The 6,236-nt window shown below is 42.2% G+C and overlaps 1 pseudogene; it reads right to left on the bottom strand.

The window, feature by feature from the left end:
- Positions 1-568: 568 nt before the first annotated feature.
- LOC118901423 lies at positions 569-683 on the bottom strand (annotated as a pseudogene).
- Positions 684-6,236: the final 5,553 nt, after the last annotated feature.

Genomic DNA, 6,236 nt, shown 5'->3' with positions numbered 1-6,236 from the left:
GGCAGAGGCTCTGGGAAATCCCATTCCAGGATCCATCTATCCCGCTCCATCAAGGGAGTGGGGGACAGAAGGGAGAATGGGTTGAGAGAGAGAGTAGGTGTGCAGGAGAACTAGCATGGGAACTACAAAACCCCCAAACACCTAATAGAATAACCCTAGAAAGATGCCACTTTCTACCATTCACATATATACTGTAACTCAAAGCAAAGGATTGCCAGTAAGAGGCCCTATGGGCCTCCTTTAATAAACAAGTCACTCGCATATTAGCACACTGTTTGCAAACAACTGGTGCCTACTTAAAGTACTTGGAATGTTTGTCCTCTTAAGTTGGTTAAGCTGGTTCCCTGTAATTTTTGTTCATAGTATTAATTTACTTTAGCAAATTTTTTTCATAGATAGAATGAGGGTAACTTGGCCAGCCGAGAGTTGTAGAACTTTTACATCTGAATTAATGATGTCCCTTCCCCACAGACAGCTGCAGCACAGACCCCAGGGTCCCTTCTGACCGAGCTGACTACAGCTCCCAAGACCCCGAGCTGACTTTGGCGCTTCTGCCTTCTAGGGTCATAAAAATATGGAACATTTCATGAATTTGCGTGTCATCCTTGCACAGGGGCCATGCTAATCTTCTCTGTATCAAGGAATAATATTTTTAAATGTCTGAGAGTAAATATCTAGCAAACTAGAATTTATACTTAGCCAAATTAGCATTTAAAAGTAAGAACATACATGGAATGGGAGAAAATATTTGCAAACCATGTATCTGATAAGGGACTTGTATAAACAATATATAAAGAACTCTTACAACTCAGCAATAAAAAGACAAATAACCCAATTTAAAAGTGGGTAAAGGAGTTGAATGGACATTTCTCCAAAGAAGATATACAAATAAACAATATACATATGAAAAGATGCTCAACATCGTTAGTCATTAGGGAACTCAAAATCATGATTAGATACCACTTCACAACCAGTAGGGCAATGGAAATAAAAAAGGAAGACAATAAAAAGTGTTGACAAGAATATGGAGAAACCCTTATACATTGCTAGTAGGGTTGTAAAATGATGCAGCCACTTTGGAAAACAGTTTGGCAGTTCCAGGAAATAGTAAATATAGAGTTACCACTCTTAGTTATACACTCAAGAGAATTGAAAACATATGTCCATATAAAAACCTGTACACAAATATTCATATCAGCATCATTCATAACAGCAAAAGAGTGGAAATAACCCAAATGTCTATCAACTGATGAATGAATGAGCAAAATGCTGTATATCCATAAAATGGAATATTATTTGGACATTAAAAGAAATATGAAATTCTAATTTTTAAAAATTGTGAATCACTATATTGTGCACCTGTAACTTATATAATATTGTACATCAACTATACTTCAGTTAAAAAAAGATATGAAATTCTGATACATGCTATAGCATGGATGAACCTTGAAGGCATTATGCTAAATAAAAGAAGCCAGACACAAAAGATCACCAACTGCAGGATTCATTTATATGAAATATCCAGAATAATATTCCTTTGAATAGAATTTTTAAATTACACCTTTGCAAATCTATGTACCTATACATCTATATCTATAGATATCTATATATCTATAGATATCTAGGTTTTTGGGGAAGGATGCACAAGACACTGTTCAAAGTGGTTGCCTTTGGAGATGGGAGATTCATGGATAGAGCACAGAGATGGGTTGGAAACCTTGTTTTTATTATTGAGGTACAACAACATACAAAAATTCACCCTTTTGAAGTATACATTTGCTGGGTCATACAGTAACTCTTCTTTTTTTTAATTTTTATTTTGTATTGGAGTATAGTTAACAATGTTATCTTAGTTTCAGATGTACAGCAACTGTGTTTAATTTCTTGAGGAACTAGCAAACTTTTTTCCAAAGAAGCAACATCACTTACATTCCCACCAGCAGTTTATGAAGGTTCCTATTTCTCCAAATCCTTGTCAACACTTGCTATCCTCTTTTTTGTTTTGTTTTGTTTTGTTTTGTTATTGCCTCTGGGTCTGAAGGTCTATGAGAAGTGGCATAAATCTTGCTTTTATTTTATTTGTATTATAGGGTCTGTGATCTTTGTGTAGGGGTCACAAGGTTAGAAAAAAAATTTGCTCTCTGTTCACCCTTCAGAATTAGGAAATCAGCCTTATCCACACTAAAAATTTCCCCAGGGCTATTTTTAATATTTCAAAAACCCTGATATAGGACTTCCCTGGTGGCACAGTGGTTAAGAATCCGCCTGCCAATGCAGGCGACACGTGTTTGACCCCTGGTCCGGGAAGATCCCACATGCCGCGGAGCAACTAAGCCCATGTGCCACAACTACTGAGCCTGCGCTCTAGAGCCTGCGAGCCAAAACTACTGAGCCTGTGTGCCACAACTACTGAGCCTGTGTGCCACCACTACTGAAGCCCACATGCCTAGAGCCCGTGCTCTGCAACAAGAGAAGCCACCACAATGAGAAGCCCACACACCGCAACGAAGAGTAGCCCCCGCTCGCCGCAACTAGAGAAAGCCTGCACGCAGCAACAAAGACCCAATGCAGCCAAAAATAAATAAATAAAATAAATAAATTTTTTTAAAAAAGAAAAAAGAAAGTGCTTTGACAACTAACAGTCCTCTGCATATGTAAGGGATGATTACAGTTCATTAATTTTCCAAACATGTATCGTTGTGCTCTTCAGTGGAACAAGTAATTTAAATTTCTGCCCTCAAAGAACTTATAATTCAAGATTTTACTTGATTTAAAGTTACTTTTCTCAACAAGGCAGTTCAGGAAGGGATACGAGGCCACGTGTATAATTGAAACTATCTGAGTTTGGTGTGGAAAACTCAAATCTCATTTGATCAAGTGTGGCAGTGGGAGTTGAATCAGGGTATTAGATCCCTGTGGGTAGAATGGGGCAAGGACCCTGTCTTGTTCATTGCTGCATCCCCATGTACTGCACCCAGTACAGCCTCAGGCACATAACATAAGGATAATAATAACAAAATATAACTAACATCAGTTGAGCACATCAGTGCCAAACACTGTACCAAATGCTTTGCCTGCATAATTTCATTTATTCTTCAAAACATGGGACTTCCCTGGCGGTCCAGTGCTTAAGACTCCGTACTCCCAACGCAGGGGGCACAGGTTCAATCCCTGGTTGGGGAACTAATTTCCCACATGCCGCATGGTGCGGCCTAAAAAAAAAGAAAAACAAAAAAAACAGTCTTATTGGAGTAGGCATCATTAATCCCACTGAGAGAAAACTGATGAGAAAACGGAGCCTCAGAAAGATTAAGGAGCTTGTCCAACGTCACCTAGTCACTGAGTAGTGGAGCTGAGTTTCAACTCAGGTCCAGTTTTCCTGGAGGCCACTGCTCTTAACCCTGAAACACCTACATGAGAAATCCAGTCCTGTTGTATCTCTTCGTGGAGGCACAGTGAGGACAGCAGGCTGGTGGAGCTTGGCGATGCTCACCTCCGAGATGCCCCACCAGCTCCCCCAGCTCTGATTCTACTGCCCCGAGCTACCATCTGTCATGTTTTGGATCCCCAAATAGACTTCCGTACAGAGGAAAGAAAGCACTCCTCCCTGTGATTTAATAAATGGAAGTCAATCAATAAGTATTTTTATGTCAATTTCGTGTGAGTTTTACTAATACTGAGTTATAATAACTAACTCTATATTTTAAGGTAATTTTCCAAAATTTTATTAATGATATAAGTGAGCTATATATAAATTTAAGTGATAAACCTTAAAGAAAATCAGAGCCTTATCAACTAAAAGTATGCCTATACTATTAAACTTCTAGATCTATAAGTTGAATAACTGGGGTAGGAGGGAGGAAGAGTCCTAAAGGCAAGTAGTTTAGTCTCCAAAATGCTTCACCTAATGCTTATTCGTAGTGACATTTAATAAATAGTTGTTGAATAAATGCGTGTAAAAAGGAGGAAATAATCATAAACAAAATTAAAAGCAAATAGATGGGGAAATATTTTCATAAATACAAAAAGAAAGGGCTCAATATATGAAGAAGGGCTCAAATATATCAAGAACTTGGAAAATATATCAAGAACTTGGAAAACTGATACAAAAAATATGAAATCTTTAATAGAAAAATGAAAACACCAAATAAATGAAGAATGAATGAATGGTTGGTTTGGAGCTACCAGAGAGATGCCTCTCCTGGAAGTTAGCACCTTAATTTTGCAAGACAGCATTGGGGACCATATGCAGACAAGTGGACTTCAGGAATGTGAGAAGAGGGAAGTAATCCGAAAATGCATGGCGTTTAGCAGGGGAGCTGGGTTAGACCTCTTTCAGACAAGCGAGAGAGCAGGAGAGGGATTGCTCTGGGGACTGACTGGGTGATCAGATGTCCCAACTTGGGGAAAGCAGCCAGAAAAACCAGAGATATTTGGAAGCAGGAATGTGGCTTTACTGGGAAGGGGTTGGAGGGTGAGCTCACCCTCTGGGGACGAAATTCAACTCTAGCTGGTGGACAGCAGTCTTGGGGAGAGTGCTTGGGGAGGGGCAGGGCCAGCTCTGTCCTGCCCTGACAGGTCACAGGAGCCCAGCCTCGGGAGCAGGGTGAGTTGGAACCTGGGCTCTGATGGTAGTAGCAACGTGTCTGGCATGTGAAAATGTCTTTTCCTTGTGAGAAACCAGGTAAAGCGATGTGACTCAGGGGCTTAGCAAGTGCAGGACTGGTTACTGAGCTTGCTTCCAGGCCCTAGTCCTGTCTCCAGATCCTGGAATGACTTTGACTTTATGCCCTTCCCATTAGGGGTCTCATAACTGAGAACTCATCCCCAGGAGATAAGGGTGACTTTCACAGTGCACACCCTTTGTGGGAAAGGGGCTGTTCAGGTGTGCTGGCCTCTGGAGCTTGGGGGACTTCCCTCCTTTCCTGGCTTGGAAGAAGTAAGGGAGCTTCAGGCAGCCCATGTCCACTATTTATCAGGTGATTCACTAATCCAACTAAAGAACCTCAACTTCCTGCAGTGATGAGCCCAGCACATAGTTTCAGGTACACATATCACCAATAGTCACATTCCCCTTGACTAAGTGACCTGCACAAGGAGGCTGCGAAAGCTACACGCCCAGGCACTTCGGGCATCAGGAGTCACACTGACAATGAGAACATCCACAGGCTTGGAGCCACTGACAGTGCAAAGGTTCCTAGTGTGCACACACTTGCCCTGAAGCACACACACCCATCTTGGTGTGCACACTCAGAGCCCCCTGAGCTCTACATCCCGCTACACACCAAGCTCATTCTTTTGGGTGGCCCCCATTTTGAGCAAGTCCCAAAGCTGCTTGGTTCTTTTGCTGTGAAAGGAGATTCTCCACAACCCTCTACTCTTCTTTCTTCTTGACTTCTCCCTGTTTAGCAGAGAGCGAAGAGGCAGGGGACAGCTATGAATTCATTCCAGAAGGCTGAGAACGGGAGGCTGCCAGGACCTCATAAAAGCACTGAGTTATAGAATCTAATCAGCTGGAAGGAACATTACAGAGCTCGGTCCATTTGTTTTATTGGTGAGGACCCTGAGGCTGAAAGGAGAAAGAGACTGGCCCATTGCTCTGGGCTGGGCAGGGCTGAGCCTGAGTTTGGTGATGTGCGTGGGATGGGCAGAGAGAGTACAGGTTCAGTCTAGCTAAAGGGTTTGGTGAGCTCAGGGGGCTTACTGATCTTCAGTGCTTGCATGTGATAGGAGATTGATCAACAGATAACCACTGAGCATCCGGTTTGCACAAGGCATAGACTAAGGAGATAATACATCTTTAAGTCTTAAAATAACTCTTCCTCTCAAAGTGTTTACAATCTAACAGTGGAGAGAAATGAATAAGCAAAATGCTTGTGATAATTTTTAGGAACAGTACAAGAGGTTCTCTAGACAGAACATGCTTATCAATTGAGAGGCATAAACACTGAATGCTATGACATCAGGAAGCAACACTTGAATATGCAAAAGAACCACTGGTGATGGTCTGGGGAGGTTTCCAGGGCCAAAGAAGAGAGCTGGGAGCCTAAGATACTGAGTAGTTTTAGTTGCCTTTCAGGATCCGTCAGGCCAGGGGGTTGGTGGGGCAGGCTCAGGAGGGACCGGGCCATCCTGGTTGAGGGGAATGGAGGGGCAGATTCTGTCTGGACAGTGTTTCCCCACGGCAGCTTCTGCCCTTCTTGGCTGGGATAAGAGGCGGCAGGGCAGCCCGCATG

The sequence above is a fragment of the Balaenoptera musculus genome, chromosome 9 (genome assembly GCF_009873245.2).
Source record: "Balaenoptera musculus isolate JJ_BM4_2016_0621 chromosome 9, mBalMus1.pri.v3, whole genome shotgun sequence".
In the NCBI taxonomy this organism is placed as follows: Eukaryota; Metazoa; Chordata; class Mammalia; order Artiodactyla; family Balaenopteridae; genus Balaenoptera; species Balaenoptera musculus.
This window is presented reverse-complemented; position numbering and strand designations above follow the sequence as displayed.